The sequence below is a fragment of the Ambystoma mexicanum genome, chromosome 5q (assembly GCF_040938575.1).
Source record: "Ambystoma mexicanum isolate Mex_15411 chromosome 5q, UKY_AmexF1_1, whole genome shotgun sequence".
NCBI classification, from domain to species: Eukaryota; Metazoa; Chordata; class Amphibia; order Caudata; family Ambystomatidae; genus Ambystoma; species Ambystoma mexicanum.
In genome coordinates this window covers 633,702,762-633,726,610 of record NC_090933.1, presented here as the reverse complement: position 1 = coordinate 633,726,610, position 23,849 = coordinate 633,702,762, and the positions used below count along the sequence as shown (strand labels likewise).

Sequence of the window (23,849 nt, the reverse complement as noted above, 5' to 3'; positions counted from 1 at the left end):
TGTTTTGGTCATGCCCGGTCATTGAGCGTTTCTGGGGTGTGGTGGCGCAAAGGTTGGCTGAAAAAGGAATCAAAAGTGTGGCAGATACGGTGTGGGCCTGTTTGATGGGAGGGTTTCCAAGACCGCGTAAACTCAAGCATATGAATAAACTAAAGGATTTAGCAATTCTCCTCTTTGCAAGTGCGCACGCTATGGGGTGGAAGGCATGCCAGAGACCACGAATAGAGGTATGGTGGAAAGATCTACAGAAATGGGCCGAAGCGGAAACTGCGGTATGGCAGGATGCAAGTAAAATCGGGGGGTGGGGGGGGGGGGAGAGGCCGAGACCCCGATAGCCTGGAAACAATTAATAGCAGAGTTATTTGAGTTACCACGAGACCCAACGAACGTGGAGGATGAATACTTATCACAAGATGCAGAAACAGAAAGGAATGGGCTTGTAAGGAGGGGCGGGGGGGTGAGGGGGAGCAGTGGACATGTTGAAGCAATGTATGTTTATAATATTGTATGCACTGCAAGTTTGGTTTGTATTGTTTGTTGAAATAAAACACAATTCTTTTTTTTTAAAACCTTTACCATATCATATACATTCGAGTTTCAATCACCCAAGATTAAAAATAAGAAAAAACAGACCACAGAAGATACAATTGCATTAAAATGTCCTCCTATGACAATATAAGGCCCACGAGAGGCAAGGCTATCACCTGTTTTGTGCCTGTTTTGACCCCCTGTCCCCCGCACCAGACTTCTCTAGAGGTAACACTTTCCTTCCTGCCAACCTGGTTGACTCTTATCAACGCCCTTACATCCAAATGCCAGTAAGCCTCCTGTGTTATTTAACTGAAATCGTTTCACTTAGATCTACTGCTGCACTTGCCAGCCCACCCCACGAAACTACTATACCTCATGCCAGACTGATCACTTCCCTATAACCTTGCTGCCATACTGCTACTCATCTACGTGCATACGGTTTACCTACCTGCTTGCATAGTATTCTGGTCCAATTGTGATTTTCGCATCTAGTTAGACCCTTGCTGCCCTATTGATTCTACTGATACCTGATGCCAGTTGTTGCACCTTACCCTAGCCCTGCCTGATGCTAGTCACTGTGCCTCTCCCGTTTACTGCTACAGATGCTTGATACTCGATACATGATGCTACCTGATGTGCCAGACACTCGAATCTAGCTGCGCTGCATTTTGCACTGCACTCCCTGATGTGCCTGATATTTGAACCTAGCTGCGCTGTATTTTGCACTGCATTCCCTGACGTGCCTGACACTCGAATATAGCTGCCCTGTATTTTGCACTGCATTCCTTGACGTGCCTGACAAATGCTGACTTTCATTGTGCCGCCCTGGTCACTATACGATTGATGTTAGTCATTGCTAGGCTTCTGAACCCACTGTATGCTCAGGTCACCTTAGGTTTGCTGATATTTAGTCAAATCTAGGCACCTGTATTCATTGTGCCGCTCTGGTCTCCGATACCACAGTCCTACCTAATGAGACCTAATTTTGACCCTTGTAAACAATTTTGTGGATATCTTACTCAGGGAGCTAGTGCTACCATCATGCACGTCAGTGTGCCCCTTCTACTATACTACACTTTAGCCCTCAGTTACCCACTGCAACAACCTTCCCCTATTGGGTTAAACCCGATCAGCTACCTAATAGATCAGATACCTAATAGTCTGGCCTGCCCTAACCTTCACCACCAGGCACTGCCTACTGTGACTTCTATAATGAGCGCTGCAGCAACCACTCCAGTAACCGTATTAATCAATACCTTAATGACCCAGTTCTGTGGCTGAACATTTCGCCAGGAAACCCACACCCAACCAACCTTGCCCCCTCTTCAACAGAAACAAGAGACTAGGCACTAGATTCCGCCTACGACACTCCTGCAACAACGCCACCAGGCAAACCTCTCATACACCACCTGGCTCACCCTCATCTACCGCTACATGCAAATCCACTACCAGAGGGGCTAAATTGCCTGCGTTCAAGGGCGCCCTTATCAACGTTAGATCTCTTCCAGCAAACGCATTAGACATTGCTGACCTCATCACCACCTCTGACCTTGATTTCATCGCTATACCCGAAACTTGGCTAAATGCCGCATCTGGCCCTTCACTATCCTTGGCTTTACCGCCTGACTAAGGCATCACGCGATGTGACCGTACCACTGCCCAATCCGGTGGCATGGCCTTCATCCATAAAAATTCTTGACCCAAGAGTGGTATCGGACTCCAAACCGAATCAGCTGAATCGTTGTCAGTCAAACTATTCCTAACGCCTAACCAAACGGCCACCATCCACCTTATCTATAGGCCCCCAGGTCCGGCATCGACCTTTGTCGGTGAAATATCCACTCTCCTCCTTGACAAAACTAAAAATAACTCACAATCATCCTAGGCCACCTTAACTTAGGCCTTGGCGACCCAAAAGATCCCGTGGTACTAGATCTGGAGAATCTCCTAACTGACCTCAGCCTCACCTTGTACATTCAAGAACCCACCCATATCAAAAGGCATGACCCTTGACTGGTTAGCCGGCTCTAACTGCAATATCAAGGCTCTCGACAATGCCCCTTGCTTATGGTCTGACCATCACATTATAACTTTCAATATCGAAGCAACCCCATCGAAGCAACCCCGCGAGCCCCGACACTCCCTACTAGAAGTAAAAAGGACATAACTAAGGAGAAACTCCTCCCACTGTTACTCCCCTCCCTCAATGCGGCCACCAACACCTGCTCTGATCCGACCTCCCTAGCAGACACCTATAACCAAACTATGCTCACGGCTATAGACCCTATAGCACCCATCAAACTTATTAAGGCCAAACCACGAGCACATCTTAATTCATGGTTCACCCCACAGTTAAGAATGCTCTGCAAAGTTAAACGCTGTGCTGAAAATCGCTGGAAAAGCCACCCTTCTGATGAGCATAAAGATGGTTTCCTTCTTGCCTCACTCACCTACAAAGATGCTATCATCACTGCAAGCTGATTCGAATACAAAGGAACTCTTCAGAATCCTAAAAGAGCTAGAAACTCCAGTCTCCCCCCCAAACACTTGCACGAAGGACAGTAAATGGTGTGTTAACATTCAAGCAGCCTTACTGAATAAAATCTCTACGCTACAATTTAAAATTAAAGACAAGCAGGACAGTCTGAAGCTCGACAACCGCTCACTCTCCCCAGCTAGGGCCCTCCCTCTAGACACTGCTAACACCAAACCATTTACCTTCTCACCACTCACAGTTAATGAGGTAGAAAATATTATCCTGAGAATTAAACCATCCAACTGCCAAGGTGACCCTTGCCCAGCTCCCATCATTAAGGACTCTGCACATGATTTGGCCCCATTCATTACAGCCTTTTTTTTTTATTGTTGTATTGTTAGTTTACAAAAAACCTTATACAACATTTCACACACAAGAAAAAAAGTATACATTTCATTTTATCAAAATAGTCATACAAAGATATAAAAAGATATAAAAAGGAGACAATGCTAAAATGTCATACAATGGAAAAAGAAAAGATTATCAAAATCACAAACATTATCAAAAAGTCTTAAGAATCTCTCCCAGCCGTTATGTTCAATGCCGTTATTTCACTGTAGAGGCATTATACATTAAGTTCCTTATTTTTTACCTCCAATTCCTGCGTTATATTGTAGAGCAGCAAGTTCACTGCAAGACTTAAAGAAATATTTACACCCCACATACAATGACTCCAAAACAAGTTGGTAGATATTTCAAAATCCCCATTGAATCTATCTTTGAGATAGAGAGCTCGTTTAGACCGAAAATGGGAACTTTTAAGACAAGGTGCTTAAGGGTTTCTAGCATGTCAGTCTCTCCACAGAAGCGACATGTAAGGCTAATTTGATTTGAAATATGCCCCTTTTCTTTATATATCCATTGATGTATTCTTTCTAAGGTAGGCATCTGATGGAGTCTAAACCTCATATACATTGTTCTCGCCCTATGGCAAGGGAATCTTTGTAAATAAAGGGGAATACATTCCCTTGCATGCCCGAAATTAGCATATTCCTTATAGGTGACATGGGACGAAAGCCGCTTTAATAGACCTCAAACCCCAAATTGAGGTATTGAAGGATAAGGGCAAACTAGCAATGCTACTACTCCTCGACCTCTCTGTCGCATTTGATCTGGTCAACCACCAGATCTTATGCAAGCACCTCCACTCTGCTGCCAACTTCTCGTCCTCTGCTGCGGCCTGGATCAAATCCTTTTTGAGCAATAGATCCATAAGGGTCTTCGCCCCACCCGCGGACCCTTCCCCAATTCACTGCGGCGTACCTCAGGGATCTTGCGTGTCACCTACACTTTCACGAAACCACTCTTTGAGGTGCTCGACTATCTGGGTGTCTCCAACACGAACTATGCGGATGACACCCAGATACTCCTTCCCATCACAGGTGATTATCTAGCTGACACCAAGGCCCTTAACAACGTCTACCTGGTCTTCCAAGCCTGGATGGCCCAACACCAGTTATGCCCAAATGACAAGACGGAGCTCCTTATCCTGGGCATCTCGCAATGCCTGAGCAAACTAGAGCCGTCCTATCAGTCATTCACCATAGACGGTAACACCATACGAGTCTCGAAAAACACCAAAACGTTAGGTTTTTACCTTGACGCCACCCTATCCTTATCCCGACAAATAAATGCAGTCAGATCTGCCTCTGCATACACGTGCAAACTTATTGCAGCTTGCAGACCGTTTCTTACCACCCCTAAAAGTGTCACACTAGCTAAGCTAGAACTCTCATTATAACCAAAATGTATTTTTGTAGTGCTCTCTAGGTACCAGCCAAGAGAACCTGAATAAACTCCAAACTACCCAGAACAATGCCATTTGAGCTGCCCTAAACATCCCCCGCAACCACCACATTTCAGAATCCAGAATTAACCTTAAGTCCTGTCAGGCAGAGAATCTCACTAAAACCACTTGCCCTCACGCACAAATGCTTGGCTAACAAGGGCCCCCCCCCCCCATCTACCTCTGCAGTCGGCTGTCTAGCCACTCGACCTCCCGTCCTCTTAGAACTGCCCAGACCCACTGCCCATCGATCCCTAGGTTCAAACTTCAAAAAGCAGGGGGGGGGCCACTAGCTTCCCTGTCCTAGCTTCTAAGCTATGGAACTCCCTCCCCGTTACAATTAGAGCCAAAGACTCAACACATTCAAGTCCAAAACCAAATGTTGGCTTTTCGACCAGTACTAAGACATGCTCTTGTCTTACATACTCTGGCCCGCTGCCCTCCGTTATTTTCTGTACACCCTATGGGTATATCCACTGTTAAGCCTTAGCGGCACTGCAATCATTGTAATGTATGTAGATAGAAACTGTCATTATTTGGGTAATATAATTTTTATGTCTGTACATATGCATTAATGTAATGCAAGTATTATGTCTGTATATATGCATTATTGTAACTTTGTACAAATTGCGCCCCGATGCCTCCGGGCCTGATGGTTTGCACGTTATAAATGAAACAAATAAGATCTATAAATTCATGTTTAAACTGGTAAGAAAAGCTAAACGACAATGTTATCCGACAGAGTTTCCGTCTAATAATCTGCACAATAGGTTTTCATAATCAAGATCTGTATTATAAATCAAACGCCTGAAATATAAAAGTCTAAGTTTTAAAACAAATGTTTCAAAGTCTCAACTACTCTCTTAGCTCTACAATAGAGACAAAAAGCAAGATGCTTCACCACTCGTCCTCTTTTGGATAACATTTCTCATGTTGGCCAGAGATAAAAGCAAACTCATAATTGAGCTGCATGTCTTGCCGTTAGGAAACTTGTTTCAAGTACTGGGGCAAGTTGCCTACACTCTTATGATGCCATTTCAAATAGGCTGGAGATTTAGAACTATGCACATACGCTGCTTCACAGCAGCTCTCAGATCAGGAGCTTTGGATGCGATCTGGCCTGACTGGCACCAGCCAGATCTCTGCACACAGCAAATCCACGAGCATAGGGTACCTGGGAGCATTGGTGGATTCAGCGAGATAAATACCACCAGGCGGCCTACCAGCGTTGGTCTGGGCATGTGGTAAACACAGCAAACAGCACCAGACAATACATATTAGCGTGAACACTGCGAGAGGAGGAGCAGCTATTCGAGATATCGCTAGTACACATAATTAGCACATTTGCTTGAAGAATTTCACACAAGGTACCAATTGAGAAATTCGAGGACAGGTCCATCAATTGGAGATGCTTTATCCAATCTCGCTTTAGATAAGCCATCAAAAAAAATGTAAAAATTAAATGTGGCATGATTCTAAGTAAAAAACCTTCCAATCATATGTAGAGCCATTCCATATTTGGTCCTGAGTCATTAAAAATACCTATGCGCTGGGCATCATCCCACAGTACTATTTTTCCCACCCCATGTTTACAGTTAATTGTCAAAAGCCTGAGAATAATCCAACAATAAAATTGGCAATCAACATATAATGATCACTCAAAGGGGACAGTATCTTAAAAGAAATGCATGGTTGTAGCGAGCCAGTAAACACAAACATAATCCAAAACAGATTCATAAGTACCCCTCTTCCAAGTCTGCTGCGTCAGGATATCCCCACAATATTTCGATTTAGAATGTGTAGCCCCATAGCAAACAAACATGAGGCCCATTGATGGCAATATGGTTCCTTCATATTAGCAGCAAATCTAACGAGCTCTTCACTGGGCATATCTTTTTCATTGACACGTGGGCACAAGAAATTAAAAAGTCTCCTGCTACCAGAAGGTGCCAATTTGTGTTTCCATCAACAATTTTTCTACAAATTCAGTTAACAGAGCCAAAAAGAAAATCTCTAAATTGCATATTCCCGAATGCCAGTAAATATTACATAACCATTATTTTAATGGCCATACAGTCGCCTCTACCACCCTGAAGCACACCTGTGGATATTCTCAGCACTCAAGGTACCTGCAACTCGAGGCTATTATCAGTTAAGAGGCCACCCAAATGTCTAACCCCCACACCTTTTTTTGTATTCTGGAAGACCAATGTACACCCATCCATAAATGGGCTTCCATTATCCTTGTTTCCTGTAAGAGGAGATTTTCATTATTTACTAATATTTTATATAATTCACGATTACCAAATACCTTCCGGTTGCCTCTAGAGTTCCAACATATTAAATGTAATTCTTTACTAAAGACTGTGGCGTATTTTGGGTCTACTTTGATCGTTGGTGTTTAAGGCTCCAGATAACAACGACCATTCCTTGGCATCCATTTTGACAGCTTTTGCATACTTTAATTTATAATGCGCAACCATAAACCCTTAGGTGTGAGGGCACCGACAAGACTCAGGACACAAATCACAGATAGGTCCAGGCAGGATGGTGAGTCAAAAGTTTGTCCAACAGAGGACCGAACAGGCAGACACCAGAGTCTGATTATTTAACTAAACAACCAAGTTCAACTTTTTTTTTTTTTTTTAAACAAACCCAGGGATCGATGGTTTCTCAGAGTGGCAGGTAGTGCATTCCATAAGAGGGGAGGGGGGGGGGGGGGGGAATATGCCGAAAAATGCTCCTCCCTGCACCTTCTTAGTTTTGCATCTATGCAGAAATAAGAATTTGATTGCTAGATCAAGTTTCTATGGTTAGGTTTTTCCTGACCATGGTATTGTAAATAGGTCGGCATTGTGCCCATTCGGCACTTGAACGTAATTACTAGTAACCGTTATACGAGCCTCCACAGGTAGCCAAGGCACAGTGCGACTTTTACGTGGGCATGTGCTGAAAGGCCCGACACCACTCACAGCCCCATTTTTAATTACTTTAAGCCGATTGACAGAGGCTTTGCTAGCTCCTGCCAAAAGACTGCAACAATAATCAATCTTTGCTCCTATTATGGCTCACGCAATTGCTTCTGCATTATCCTGAGAGATATAAGGTCTCAGGTGGGCTAGCAATTTAATATAATAAGTTGCCGGAGCAACAGTACAACCTACATAAGGTTTCAAATCTAACACCTTATCTAGGACAACACCTAGGATTTTGATCTTGGGGAGGGTGATGATTTCTACATCCCCCCCCCATCCCCAACAAAAAATATGTATACTCTGGGTCCAATTTGGACAGGGTGCTTACTGAACCAACAACCATGAGTTCCGTCTTGCCACGATCGAGAGCCAGATTGTTCTGCATCATCCAGCGCTCAATGGCAAATATTATTTCGTCCTGGCAGTGAGATCCTGAGAGCGGGATGACACATTGTGCGTCATCCGCGTAGTTGTAAAACAATGATCCCTTGCCGCTCTAGGTGAGCAAAGCAAGGAACCATGAAGAGGTTATATATATATATATATGCATGGCGAAATGCAAGCACCCTGAGGTACTCCAAACACAGGAATGGCTGGCGTCATTGCATCCTCTGCACTAACTCTGCTAGTTCTATTCGATAGAAAAGATAGCATCCATTGAGTAGCTTCTGCAGAAAAATGTGCTACTTCCTTAAGCCGCTCGGCTAAAATGGTATGAACAACAAGATCAAAGGCTGCGGATTGATCTAAAGAAATAAGTAAAGAGGCAAGGCCTTTGTCCATTCTCCCAAGTAATTTGGTTTTGAGGTCTGGACAGGTTTCAGTCCCGAAACCTTGTATAAACCATGATTGTAAAGGATTGAGGATGGAGTATACAGGTTAAGATGTTGGGAAATCTGAAAATAGGCCACTCAGTCCAAAATCTTAAGAAAGGGGGCGTTGGTTATCGGCCTATAATTACCCGGGATGCTTTGGTCCAATCCTGTATTTTTTATTTTTTTTTTTAAAATAATGGTGTAACCCATGTTTGTTTTAACTCATTTGGGACCACCTCAGTTGTCAGTGAGGAGTTAATAAACTTACCAATGGACTGTACTAGCACCAGTGGGCAGGTCTTAATGATAATAGAAGAGCCGGGGTCACCTGTGCATTTCGTGGCCTTAAGTTTAGATATTACCAAAGCGAAGTCCTCAATATTGATGGGGCGAAAATTAAATATGGGAACGTCCTAATCCCTCTCAAAAAATATGTGAGCACTACTGACCCCGGTATCAGAGATCTGAGCTTTTTTTTTTTTACTAGCAATGCCTTCTCTGATCCCCTCCAGTTTCCGTGACTGGCATTCTGGACCTCAAGGCACCATTTGTCGTCTATGATAATGATAGAAGCCTTAGGTCAAGGTATCGTCTCCTGTTCTTTGAGCATTTTGAATAAATCCCTTGAATTAGAAGTGGCCCGAGAAATCCTTAAATTATGATGAGATTTCTTGGCCACCTTATAATTCTTGGATGCAACTTTAAAATGTGTTAAGGCTACAGGCGTCCGATTAGCCTTCCAAATATAGAAAAGTTTAAGGGACGCAGCTTTAAGTATTTGTAATTAAAGGAGAAAACCATGGTTTACTTTTTTCTACTCAGTAAATTTCTTTTTATGTTTATTCAGAGCAAGAGTATTGGCCACCATATCCAATATTGTCTTGAGTTCACAAGCCATGGAATCTGTTATCTCTGTCTAAAATGTTAGAGGGGAGCCTAAACGTAGGTTCAATTATTTCATAAGTCAAAAACTTGACACTCCGTTCCAACACTGCAGGTTTTGGCTTGATTTTAATGGGAAAGGGAGCAGAGACTGAGAAGTGCACAAATGTGTGGTCGGACAAGGGGATACCCAGACATCCCGACAGGGCGTGTTCACTGCTGATACCCAAGGGTATGACCCAATACGTGAATTAAATGACTAAAACCCAAATCTAAAAAGGGATTGAGCGCGCGCTGGTGCGATTGGGTCGTCCTTGTGTCCTAACCAATAGTTCAAATCTCCCAGGACTATAATGCGTGCCTTAGGCTTCATGAAGGGCAGTAAGTAGCTAGATAGCGCTAAAATAAGATTATCTGTGGAAGTTCTGGGGGGGTATACAAGTAGAATATTTATAGTTGAAACCGCATTCATACCAACTTTCACATGCAGAAATTCCACACCATTCATCAAGTGTACCTTTCACTTCCCATGCTGATAGCGTATTTTTCAGTATAAGCGCAACACCTCCTCCACTCCCCACAATTCTATCCCGTCTTAGCATGTTAGAGCCTGTTGGGATGGAGAGGTGCAGAGCTGGTCCCCCTGCACTTGCCCCCCCAGGTTTCTATAACCGCACATATATTCAGGTGGTGAAGTTCTATGTAATCAGATACCTCACGTGCATGCTTAACAAGCGACCTTGTATTCAAGAGCATACAGCGTAGGGTGTACACTGGTGCAATAGGCTGGTGGAGATGTTTAGCCTCTGCAGTATTTACTGGCAGGTTAGGGATAATCTGCTCATTTAAATGTAAAATAACATTATCAATGGATTTTTTCCTGTGTCAACAGGCGGACTAGAGGAGTGCACAAGGGATCCTGCAAATGCAGGGAATTAAGCTCCGAATTAATAGTTATGGGTGTACTACGCCAACGGGCGATGATTTATTTTGGGATGGTTTAGTGAAAATATTTCTCGCGGCATCAATTGCTGCTAATACCTCCTGTAAACCCATTCCAAACAGAGAGGTGTAGACACATTGCAACGTCTAGCCACAGACCGGCTTGCCCCCTTTGTGCCGGGTTAATAGGGAAGTAGGTCAAAGAACTACAAGTGCTATTTGGAAATGTAGTTTTTCCCGGAAATAGTTTGTGCAGGAAGGGCAGACTTCCTGATTCAACTCGCATTACCAACCACATAAGTAGAAGCGAAAAAGGCAAGTATGCAACAAAGTATTCCACACAAATGGTATGTGTATAATGCAGCCGAGCGGCATACAGTGCCAAATTGGATTGCCAGACTAAGGTTTGGCCGCTCATGGATGGAAATTACTATATCCTTTAGTAAAAAGACAGTGTTGTATTCCTCATGTGATGATCCGAGTTAGGTGATCTTCACATCCAAGTAAAGTTTCCCCTTTTAAAAATGACATGAACAATCTCTGAACAGATGCCCAAAGCAACTAGATCAGTTCTCGGTCTATGACCGGAAAGGTTCCCATATGTCCCTTGGTCTGCTCACAGCCGGCATAGTCATAGCATACACCACTTACTTTCTCATTTACCTTTATGCATTCATCTTCGATGGTTGGAAAGAAGCGCAATAGCCTAGTCAGCGTGTAATGCAACAGATTCAAAACTTTTACATGGAATAATCCTCAGTCTGGAGTTTAACGCAACTTCCCTTGAAGAGGAGAAATGGGAGTGTCCCTTCCCTCAGACCACACCTCCTATTTGGAAGATGACGGCACGGCTAAAGAACCACCTGCCACGTGAGGCTGCACCTCCGCCCACTGCCCCGAACGCCAACCGCGATCTGGCGCCACCTGCGAAACCAGGCCGCATCCCACCCAAGATACGCGACAGGAACCAAGACGGGGCTGGAAACGATTACATGGACCAGTTCGACTAACCGCCACGCAAGCTAAAGCTGCCATCGTTAGAGATGACATGACGACAGCCACGTCAGACAGAAAACATACGGGCCATCACACACACCAATCTACACGAAGAACATGTACAGTGCTATCAGTTAGGGGACACACGTGCATCTTTATTATCTTCCACATAGGGCAGCAATCGGATCGCAGAGTGAAAGATGCCGGAAGAGTTAGTTTATATGCTTGCAGATGCTTCATGCTACCAACCCTGTGGACAGGACCCTATGGACAGGTGGAAGCACAAGGGGCCACACTAAGTGCCACATGCCTCCCCCCCTTTTTTTACCCTTCGGATGCTAGGTTGGGTGCACAACCCAAGCCAAAGTAGGCCTGAAAATAGAACCGACAGGCCAGAGATGGCCCACAGAGACCTCGGAGCTACAAGATGCTGAGAGCACAGAACAACCCTTGGCCAGAGCCACCTCAGCCAAGGTCGCAATGTTGCAATCCACATTCGGCACTTGCCAAGCCAAGGTAACACCCACCACCGCCATGACTATCCTGAGCAAAATACAAATCAAACGGTCCTAATTCTGCCTGATGTGGTGAAGGGTCTGGAAGAGGGGGAAGTAAAGTGAGGTGGGGTGGCGGGCCACATGCACTTACTTGGGCATAGGACAGCAGAAAGCCCAAATACACCACTACAGGCAGGTCTCAGACAACACAGAAAGAGTCGTCCTGTTCATATGGGATGAACTGAAATTAAAGACCTCTAGGTGGCTTTTGATTTACTTGAATATACAATTCTCAAACAACGCCTCGGACATCAGAGAATTAGTACTTGCCTGGATATTGTTTCAATACAACCAGGATATTTATTGATACCTTCTTCTCAGACCCAAAAGGGTGCCTTTATGGAATACCTCAAGGCTCTTCCCTTTCTCCCCTATTGTTTAAATCGGTACTTCAATATTCCCTGCCTTCCTAAAAAACACTCAATGCATTGTGCTATAATTATGCCCATGATGCACAGCTCATTCTGAAAACCCCAATAGGAATATCTCCGATATGACATTACAAATAACACAGTGGATGTCTTAAACCATCTATTATTGAACTCAGAGAAAATAATGTTTTTATTACAAGGAACCTAGCAGACTCATCCCATCGGATCTTTCAAGCTCAAAATGCCCCATCTTGCCCGCTACTGATGGGAGGAACTCAGGTGTGGTGATGGACTGTAAACTCACTAGAACCCCAGAATAATAGGTTTCATCCTAATAAAAACAAAAAAGTCCTCCCTTTACTAATGTTCCACAAAAATCACAGCAATCGCTGCAATCAGTCTCTCCGGGATCAACTAGCGAATAGCCCATTTCTAGGTGGCCCAGCTGATCTACTGGCCACACTGCAGAGTCCAAACGTTTCAGCTAGACTTACTGATATTGTCAAGGAAAGAGCACATAATCCCAGCGTTGATGTCACTGTATTGGCTTCCAGCAAAATTGCCTGTGAAAACATTATGCAACAATTTCAATGCAGTACATTATTTGGGGGCCAGCGTTTATTAAAGGATCAAAATTCACTTCCCAGGCACAAACCGAGGATCATCAGCCATATCTCCTTCACCATCCCCACTTTCAATAATATAACAGGGGCTCCACATTCTGAAGCCTTGCTGCTAGGCTATGGAACTGCTTGCTGTTTCCCCCAATTAGGAATATAAAAGGAATTAAACTTTGTTTTAAAAAGCCATTAAATGTTGGCTCTTTCCTTCAAACAAAGCAAGATAGTCAATGAGAAGCCATACAGATAAGGGGTGTATCGGCTACTTTTACTCACTAAAAACAGGCAAACACTCCCCAAAAATAAAAATGGAGTAAAAATAACCCCCCCGCCCAATATAACATCAGAAACAAACACGTAGGACATTGTGCCTCTGCTTTCACTCACACGGTTAGATTCTTTTGGACCAGTAGTGCACATAGTACCATAGATAGAAACTACAGTTATAACTGCCTGATCGGAAGTAGTAAACTTGTATCTTTTAGTGTGTATGAATAACTAGGTGCAAAGAAATTAAAAAAACGTTTCCCCATTTAAAATATAGGTTTCTCTTTAAAAAAAAAAAATAGACTCCCACTGGTTATTGGAATTACATTTTCACTCCCTAAAATAAAAAAAATAATTTCACTCCCAACTTTAAAAAGAGTAGAGAGTTAATACTCCCACTTCCAAACCGTATCTGGAGCACTGACTAGGAGTACTCAGCATATACCATTAGTCACTACAAACCTTTACTGTACACTAAAGAATTCCTTACCCAACAAATGTAGTGTAAAGAAAAGTTAGTGCTCCCTTTTAGTGAGCATTAACCTGGCATGAACACACTCCTCCCTTGCTGTGAAATATAAAAGTCTATATTCTCCAAATACCTGAACCTTGGACCCATGGCAGATTTTAAGACAACGGGCACAGTGAGTAAATGTGACAGAAGGCCCAAGGTGGGCGTGTAATGGAGGCAGAGCCTAGAGTGGGCGGGGTTATAAAAACGACAAACGTTAGGGACAAGTGTATTTTACAGTTTTCTGTGTTGTGTGGTCTGACTCTAGCTAGAGACAGCTGGGCCTCCTCGCAAGGTTTTACTGTCAATGGCATTAATATTGAAAGACGAATCCTGAAGCTAATGTTAGAAGTTACCAGGATCAAGGCAATGGGAAGGGACATTACAGGAGGTGATATCACAAGATTATTCCTACAGCACATAGAACCATGTTATGCATGTCCGCAGTGTTACCACACACACTATGTTATTGAACATCACAAACTTAAGGAGTTCACCTTTAATCTCGAAACATACCAGGGATTACCTTTTTGAGGGTGATGTTTGTGGCACAAAAGACCACTTAACTCCAACCCAACACCTCCAGATCTCTAGATCCACATGGCCCGCTGCAGGGCAGTGAATGAAAAATGGAGAAGAAATAAGGTCAGGGTATCGAGGGAGAATAGTAGAGAAGGGTCAGCTAACATGAACATCGATGGGACATGAGTGGAGAATGAAGGAGAGAAGAAGCGTGAGGGAGAGATTGAGAGAAGATAGGAGAAAGTGATTGAACCGAGCCAGGTGAGAGTAAAAGAGTGAATGGGTACAGGGAAAGGGCAATAGTTAATAAGGCACAAAGGTGAGGGGAAATAAAGAGCAGTGGGTTCAGGAGTGTAAGGAGAATGGGAATAAGGGAGCTCTAAAGAGACGGGGCGAACTGAGTGGAGGGCAGGAGAAAGGGAGGTAAGGGGGTGAGGAATGTGCAGTAGAGGGGAAGTAATGTAAACTGATGCATCATGGGTAAACGAGAGAGGGAAAAAAATGAGTGATGGAAGGCAGGAGAGTATGGGAACGGCAGCAAAATGAAGCAAGCAGTATCTTTATAACAAAGAAACCTTTAGCAGAAACTGAGAAAGAAAAAGGCGAGAGAAGGATTAAGGGAATGAGGCAAGAACAGAGGATGACATGAGGCAAGAACAGAGGATGACAGTGTTCAAAAAGAGCAGGAAAGAATAGGATGGTAGAGAGGAAGTTGCTAGTAACGAAAAAAGGAGGGCAAAAACTGCTGTATAGGATAAAATGGAAGCCGGGTGGAAAGGAGTAAAAGGGGAGCATTTTAGTGATGCAAGGTGGGCAGGTTCTGATCATAGCTGCCCACCTACACGCAGGTACAGCTGCAATAGATAAAACAGGTAAATTATTAAAATGCAGCCATTTACTGCGTAAAAAGGTGCGGGCGGCAAAGGCTTTGGACCTATACAGGATGGAGGAATTGACGAGGATACTGCATAATAGGACGCCCACGAAAGCCATTGAGTGGGCACCGTTTTTGGAGACATACGATCCAGAACATAGGCGGGAGGATGAGGAGGGAAAGAAAGAGAAGGAGGCGGGGGTGTCTCACCATCCATCATGGAGTTAGGACTTTATGCCTGACCCACCGAACATGAGCGAATGAGCTGGGTGAAAGGGCAGAGTAGCCTATGGGTGGAACCGTGTGGACATTCGAGCTTTGGGATGCCCGCCTAGATATGCAAACAGCCAAAGCATAAGAAAAGCAATGATTAATAAAAACTACAGAGGATGTAAAAGAGACTTACTTGGATCCGGCCGGAACACTGTTGGGGATAGGGAAGTGGGGGGCGGGGGGTGTTTTGGGAATGGGGGAAAATTTTATAAAAAATGTTGATGTGTGTAAACCAATAAAAAATTGATTTAAAAATGCAGCCACTTAGATATGTATGCTCCACCCGCATCCCCAGTTTCAGCTTTGTGTCAACCATATTTCAATAAACCAATTAGAGGCTGATGATCCAGACACAGGGGTGCCTGGGTAAGGACTGTTGTCCCATAAAAGGATGGGAAGAATAATGCTGCGTAAAATAAAGGCTCAAGCCGATTACCTTATATTGAATTCTCCATCACTGTGAATACCTTTTTAAAAACCAAAACTATATGGTTTGCAGGTCCACATTTCATTGCGGCCTGCTAATGCAATAGTGCATTAAAAGTGGTGAAAATAAAGCTATTTCTGACTTTTGCTTGATCCATTTCTATAACAATGTATGTAATTGGTTTCTTATGCTATGTGTGTACTTTTCAGGGCATTGATCCAATTATTTCGTTTTTAGAAACCCAAACCTTAACCAATATTAATGAGACCCATCATGGGGAAGATATGTAGTCAAGTGCTTAAATCACAGCCTGGGTCCAAATACCAATTTCACCACTTTAACAAAATGTGTGATCATAGGCAAATCATTTAATCTCACTGCGCTTGATCTGCTGAAATCGGGTGATGCTAGAAACTATTTAGTTTGCAATTTTTGCTATGAAGAAAAACCCTCATGCTTTATTAAACTATTGAGTTGGTGTATACTTACAATCGTGAATATTTATACATTGCACAGCATATTATTCTCTTGGATTACATGTTAAAACTCTTAATGCCTTTACCAAAGCTAGCCTAGAGTAACCAAGACTTGGTCACTGCTTGTAATGTTGCTACTGATCATGTGAATCCATATTGTGCAAGTTAGGGTTCCGCATATCTTTTGCTGGATAGGTCCAGAAGACAAATTAGAACATATTAGTGCCTTGTATGCCTAACAGTCCCACGGTGTTGTGAATATGTATGTGTTAAAGAGCCTCAGGGAGGTAGGCCCACTCAGCTGTCCCTATTTTGGCTGTCTTACTACACAGCAACACTTTTTAAGCGGCATTAAGTGTGCACGTTCCAGGCTGACCTTTTCTGGCTGTGTTCACCTCAACTCTGGTATTCAACCGATTTCATACCAAGCCTCCTCTCCCCTACATAGTACAAAAATAATTGAGCCACCTCCCCCTACCTAGGTATTGATTCCCCCCTAGGGGAGGGGGGCAAAGGAGGACCAGCGGGTGGTGTGTGTGGGGGGACAAGATGTTTAAATAATTAAAAAAATCTAAGCTGCTAATTAAAAATATTAGCAGCTTAGATTTTTTTTATTATAAGCATTCACCTTAATGCTTTTTTCATGTTAAAAATATTCATCTCAATCTCATTTTAAAGATTCTGGGCTCCCCAGGACATCCTTCGGGCCCCCTAGTTTGAAGACCACTGTCTTAACTGAAGACTTTAAATGTGGGCTCGGCAGCAGGTTACACCCATTTGCCGTTTACTCTGGTTTAATCTGCATTAATATATGCTCTGTCAGAAAGGTGCTAACTTTTCATTGGCAGTTTAGTGTCTCAGCTCAGCTATGGCTGCCCGCCCCTTGAGATTAAAAGGGCATTGCCTTGTATCCATTCTTATTTAAGCAAGCCAAGGGTGTCACAGACTGTGTCCTCCGTTCCGAACTGTGGACAAGGGGGGCCACCAATCATATTGAAATGGGCACCCACAAGTCCCAAAAATGTTTAGTGGGCGCTAAAGCTGCTCTGCATTATTCCAATGTGCCTGGCTGCCAACAAAAAGGGAGTTAGGGAGGGCGTGTATGTTGTGGCTGGTGTAGGACCAGGAAACGGCAGGGGCCGGTCGTCGCCTTTTGTCTGTCAGCCGAGTACTAAATTCACCTCTGCCTTGGACATACTCGATACAATCAATCCTTTTGCATACCTGCCAGTGTGCACACCGATTATCCACCCACATCTCACCTCTGAATGCCTGCATAGATTTTTATCCCTACACCCAATTGTTTTTATACAAAACTGGTTAACCAACTTTATATCATAGATCCACTATGCCATGTAGTTTTAGCACATTCAAACATTCGCTTAGTTTGGCCCTTCCAATGCAGGAAAACGTTTCTCTCCTAGGGGAATAATGAAATGCTACTTTGTAATCATCGGTGCTATTAAATCTTTACATGTGCATACTTATGCCAGCCCTACAGATAAGGGGTGTATTACTCCAAACATTGGCAAATACTCCCCAAAAAGAAAAATGAGTAAAAATACTCCCCAAAATAGGGAGAAAAACACGGATTCTTGCAGCCTCACTTTCACCCTCACAGCTTCATGGATATGCTTGGACCAGTAGTAGAATACGTAGCACCACAGGAAGAAACTATTTTAACTGCCCGATTGGAAGAATTAAACATGTATTTTTTTTATATGTGCCTGAATAACCCAGTGCAAAGAAAATTATTACAAAAACATTTCCGCTTTTCTGTGAAAATCTAGTTTTATGCGCTTATAAAATACTCATTGGTAACTGGACTACATTTTTACACCCTAAAAAGAAACAAATCATTTTACTCCCAACTTTAGGGAGCAAAATACTCCCACTTCCAAATCGGAGCACTGCCTTATGCAGTCTGGTTTTCATGCGCTTCAAAGCTTGTTCTATTTCCTCGGAATGGGAGCGGACAAAACACAGAAATAACCATGTTCTGTATGATTTAGATTACTCATTTAAGGCCACTCGTAGCACAGAACCACCCCCTGATGCTCCACCCATCCACCACCAAAAATATGTACACAACTCCTGAGCCATCATATCGTTGGCATTCTACGTTTCCTTCCTAATTTTCACCGTACTCTACTTACTTCAATGACATCTACATATGCAACACATTATGTTGGGACTCTGGTATCCAGGCCTTTGCAGCCAATCAAACTTGACCTGGAAAATAAACAACACACTGGCCCAGGACTGTCCAAGCATATCACTCATCCAAACCTTACTATATACTCTGCGTCTTCGTCATTCAGGGGGCAAGTTGCAAGCCACAAGTTAGCCATAAACAAAAAGTCACTCCCCCCCCCTCAATTATACACATACACACCATGTCTTACTCGCCAAAAGTCAAATGTTGCTAGCTAAAGGCTACTGGTGAGCACATATTTTGAACCACGATTAAATTACATATCGTTAATTAATAACAGCCAAAACACTGGTTTTATTCTCTTTATTACACACTCATTGTTAATGATTTCTGCCATCCCTACTGTGGGACAGACTGCTCCTTAGCCTGCAATAGGCTTACATGCTTTGAAACAACTACGGTGGTGAAATGGAGCAGAATAAAATATACATCTAAAGAACTTTTATTTCAATGGACTATACAAGTGCCCAAGAGCTGTAGTCACATGGTGTTTCTATTAAGAGTTTAGTTTATTTTGCATCCTCTAATAACCATTGTATTAACATCTTGTATGTGATTATTTATTGTTTCTAAAAACACACTATTAACATATACCACTGGAGGACAATCCAGAGGGAACAAACATGCAGCAATGTTATCTTGAGCAAGTCGCCATATGAAAAAGTAGTATGCTCTTAGCTTAGAAAGAAATGGGTTAAAAAAAAAAAAGTACAAATTAACAAGCAAATAAAGACCAAAAAAAAAACTCCAAGCTGATATGAAATTGCTTTCACTCTGAAAACTACTATATATATATGAGTTGTTCTGCAGCAGTTTTGTGCGCTGTAGAAAACACAGAAAATGGAATTCTGGACAAGTAGATTGCAGCAGGCATTATTGATCACCTCGGGTAAATTGACTGGGAAGCTCCCAACATATATTAGTTGGGAGTTCCCTGCGCAAGCAGTGCCAGCTAGATCACAAGTCATACTAATTAATGTATGCAAATTCCAAAAACGTAATAAACATGACGTCCGCAGGCACAAGAAAGGGGTACTACAAGAAGCTGGGCCGTCTCTTGCCCATCACATTCAAAACTTATTTCCGAGGTGATGCATTCCTCCCTTGGGGTCAAGTGGAGCAATCCTCAAGACACATTCGGTTTAAAAGGAAGACGCTCAGAGTAAGCACCATCGCACACTTTAAATTATAAAATAAAAAAATATATATATAAAAAACAATGAATGCAACTTACACACAACCAAATGAAACTTAAGTTTCCTCCATATGGGAAGCACAACACGTGTGTCACCATTCCCTGCGGTAATACCAACATCGATATACACCGGAGTTCACATCACAAAATGATATAAGCAACAACAAAACGTAAATGTAACCAAATATAATCAACCCAGAAGACCGAACGTTTTGGACTTTCATCTGAATGACAATGTCCCAAACCAATAAAAGGGTAGAAACACCACGATCAAGATTCGCTGCATCTGAAGCAAATTGCCGTATTAAAGGGATAAGATGTCAATGGGAAAACGACACATCTGTAGTGACATAAGTGAATTTTCAACACGTTGTTCTCACGCCCACTCCACACCATGTAAATAAAATATGTTATTCACATAGAGCTGTCGCCGAAGATATGTAATTAGTGCGTTCTTATATACAATTGTTACCCATCTGAAAATGGTCTTTATTTAATCTAACTTGGAAAATGCTAAACCAGCCCTTCATGCAGAGCACAGCTCCGAGAACTTCAAATTGCTAACCTAGATCATGTTATTGCAATGCACAAGATGTCACCTACAATAAGCTGTTCCATAACCATGGTCACGTCAACAACAAAAATCACAACATGAACTAACATTTATTTTACAAGCAGGTTTGAAACAAATTGGTATATTTTAAACAGCCAATTTAAAACGGCCCACTTAAATTACCCCCTCCTGAATTGTAGACAAAACTCCAGAGATTTTGTTCCCATAAAAAAAAAAAAAAAACAGACTCCATGTACGAAGCTTGTAAAATACCGTGATCAGACTTGTGGGTGTGCATGAGAGATTGAATAATCCAATTGCGTGACAGTTGAAAAATGGTACCACGAAAGCTTAACAGTCAGTTTGTATACAACTTCCTTTTTTTGGTGTATCAAAAAACATGTGATTTTAACAAAGACGTAGATTCTTTCTGTTTTTCCTTTTTGTTGCAAGTTCTTTTAGTAGACGAATACGTGTGTTAATGCAAATGGCAAGTTGAATAATTGGTTAAAAATGGCATCTTGAAAAACGATGGCAGTTTATTGTACCATTCTTTACCAATTAATGTATCATAATACCAGTATGAAAAGACATACTTTGCAGTTCTACACATGACTAATGTAGCGGGTAGAAACAGTACAGGGATGATACACGCCCACAAACGCTGATAAAAAGTCGCCTCAACGGTAGTTTTCTTAAATACATTTTAAAAAAAAAATCAATTAAATAGTTGGCTGCCACAATACAAAGCCCACAAACACGTATCTGAATCAAATCATCCTAGAACGTGCTAAAATAGCGGGGTGGTTTCGGCCACCCCATGCCACGTTTTAACCCGAGCACGAAAGGCTGTTCCAAAGGAAAACATACCAGACCCGTCAATCAGATGGGGATTGGACAGCATTAAAGTTTCCACCTTGGGGCTAAACAGCGCGCCTGGTCTCAGTGTGCGAACTGTCAATGAATGGGCCACAGTCAATTTAGAGCTGCCATTTTAGGTTAAGAGCTGCAAAACCTCCGTTGTTCAAGTAGACAAGCACACGCACGGCCACGCAGAGCAAAACAACGAGGGATGGGAAGTTCCAGGGCTGGTTCCAACGAGAGGATTCCACGTTTCCCGCAGATGTTAAAAGCGAACAGGCGGCTTCCCCGCAATAACGGCTCCAGAATGGTCAAGCCCATCCTTCTACATCGTTGTTGACAACTCCCGATGTTCGCTGGGCAAATTTGTGCCCGCTGATACTTATGAATTTAACGTGAATTGATATAACGTTGAAAGCCAGGCGCATGTAAACAAAACATGGGTGCACGGCAAGGGAATAAGTGCGGATTCTTTATATTTTTTAAAAGTCCGACGGCGAAGAAGACAGTCGTGTAATACGTGCCATTGCTTCTTTCTGCCTTTAAACATCGTATTTTTTTTAAACACCTTCCTCCAGCTAGTCGGCAAAAAGTCGTTCAAACTGTGGGTGCCCCCAAACAGTGAACAGATGGTGATTACTTTGGGGATATCCTGCGCAGCGTGCACTCTCTTGGCCCCCACCAATCCAATAGAGAGGCAAGCGCTGTGTAGTGATGGCTGCTGGATGAAGCTCCTCCTCCCTCACAGCTCACACCCACCTACCTGCGGGAGGAGGGGGTGCAGAAGTGAGACTTGTGGCACCTGAATTACAGCACATCTGTGATAATACGCCCCCCAGTCCACTGCAAGGTGGAGAAGCTAAGACAACAGTATTAGAGGATTGTTTACTTTAATCGCCTACAGTTCTCGTAGTGGACAGCGCCGCCTCCATACTAGGTATGGAGTGCACACGCCTGGCAGGTGGTTCGGCCTAACGCCCGAATATATCGCTCCATGAGCTAAAGCACAGAGGGTGGGATCTCCCCAACCGTCACTGGAAAGTGGTGCATCACTCCCATGTCGAGCCCCGCGTGCACCCGCCTCAGTCCCTTTAAACTTCACGAGCTGCTCCACTCCCCCCATGCACTTTCCTCCAACTTGTTCCATAACAACAAAGACCGCGCGAGGAACCCTGGGCTCACAACCTGCCCAACTTTCCTCAGCACCTACAACGTGAACAATAACACTGAAGACTTGAGCTCCCCTGACCCCACGAGAGAGTGACCCGATAATCTGCAAAGCATAGGTTAACAATCAGCCCCCAAACGGTGTTATCACTGGTAACCCAAGCACAGCCTCCACTTATTGTTAGCCAGGAAGGCTCAAGTAGGTCAGCAAGAGCGCAGCAGCCACCATGCCACCCGCAAAGTGCCCTTCTCGGTCCTCAGTGCTCCCGAGTGTACTTACTCCCTTTGACTCCTCTTTCACACTCTCTCTTCCCCCCCCCCGTGCGTTTGCCTCCACCACCAAAACCACAGTTGCCCTCCCCCAGGAAGCCTCCTTGCTCCCATACATTACACGGGTCTCCCATCACTCACCGGGCGCCGGTCAGTGTGTGCGCGGCACGGCGCGGCAGCTCCTACCCAAGAGCTCACTTCCTGCCACCGCCGCTCCCGTGCCGCCGCCAGCGCCTCGCTGCATGGTGCGAAATGTCCTGGGGCTCCAGCCCCTCTTGTTCCAGCCTGCCCCTGCTCTACCCGCGGTTCCGGTGTGTACGCTCGGGTGCCGGTACCTGCTGCCCGCCCGGCCCCTTTGTGTAACCTCACTCGTTCCAAGTTTAATCCGATAGTTCCCGAGCACGAGCGCGTCCGGCACCAGATAGAGGCAAGATCCCTCACGCCGCTCACTCGCTCTCGGGATCGCGGCCGCGCGCTCTTGCTCACGCGTGTAGGGCTCCCCCGGGGGCAGCGCGCGCGTACGCTCTGGAGGACACCAGGCCAGGCGCGCGTGCCCGCGCCTCTCACCCCTCCGGCTCCTTCTCACCCCGCCTGCCGCTCCTTCCCCTCTGCACTGACGTCACCCGGCCAACTGGCATAATTTATGCAAGAATCCGGTCGGCGAGGGGGAGGGGAACCGGGGACACTCATTCATGCACAAGTTTTTTTTCCCTTCCTCAGGAGCATGTTTCTCCCAACGCTGCCTCCCTCCTCTGCCAGGGAGCGCAGGGGTCGAGGGGGCTGCGGTGACTGGAGCTGATGGAGGAAAACAAGCTCGGCCTGTCTTGTCCTCGCACGTTTCACGTCCTCTGACTTCTGCGTACCTTCTCCATGTTGTCAGAGCCTTTCTCTGTTTTTGCGCCTGTAGCGTGTCACTGGGCTCCGTGATACGAAGTCGGCAGCCTGCTCTGCCAGGAAACGACTCATCTCCATTTCTGTTTATTTGCCTATTGTACTTCGCTATTTATGCAGTGCTTATTAATACGACCAAACGCCAAGAACATCGACTTTTGTTGTAATCTATCGCAGAATTGACATTACCAGGAATCCCAGCACCGCCCACCTTACCTTGTAACTTCCAAAAGTGTGGTAAGAACCGGGTACTAGAAGCTGTACGGCTCCCCATGCATAATACTTTGGTGGCAACATGGCTTATTTCTCACAGTTCTCAACACCTTCCAGAACAGG

General features: G+C 44.1%; 1 protein-coding gene across 2 annotated transcripts in view; it reads right to left on the bottom strand.

Moving 5' to 3' along the window:
- CHD7 (chromodomain helicase DNA binding protein 7) overlaps positions 1–23,139 on the bottom strand; it is a 1,412,705-nt gene extending 1,389,566 nt beyond the window's left edge. The window contains exon 1 of one of the 2 annotated variants that reach the window (XM_069621097.1): positions 22,764–23,139. The gene's annotated coding sequence lies outside the window, so the exon portion shown is untranslated. The remainder of the gene's footprint in view (positions 1–22,763) is intronic. The other variant, XM_069621098.1, reaches the window with a different exon arrangement.
- Positions 23,140–23,849: the final 710 nt, after the last annotated feature.